Source organism: Plasmopara halstedii, assembly GCF_900000015.1.
Source record: "Plasmopara halstedii genome assembly, contig: Scaffold_614, whole genome shotgun sequence".
In the NCBI taxonomy this organism is placed as follows: Eukaryota; Oomycota; class Peronosporomycetes; order Peronosporales; family Peronosporaceae; genus Plasmopara; species Plasmopara halstedii.
Window position 1 is genome coordinate 1,699,054 of NW_020187532.1, and position 272 is coordinate 1,699,325.

Consider the following 272-nt stretch of genomic DNA (forward strand, 5'->3'; position numbering starts at 1 on the left):
TTTTAAAGTAAAGTAGAGCATACAGCAAAGTTTAAAGCATCATAAACAACATTTAACAACCGGTTCGATTTGACAGGACCGATATCAAAGGCCTCTTGTGGCTTCGTTTCACAGCCTGCTATTTTGTATCGTCGCTGCATCTTAGCAGCATTTTACATCCGTTTGTAGCAGATTAGTGGAGGGTTATGCCATGTCGGCATCATTTGCACTTTACGAAGCAAGCCGGACCAAGCCACATTCGTCAATCTCCTTGGGGCAAAAGGCATTGCCCA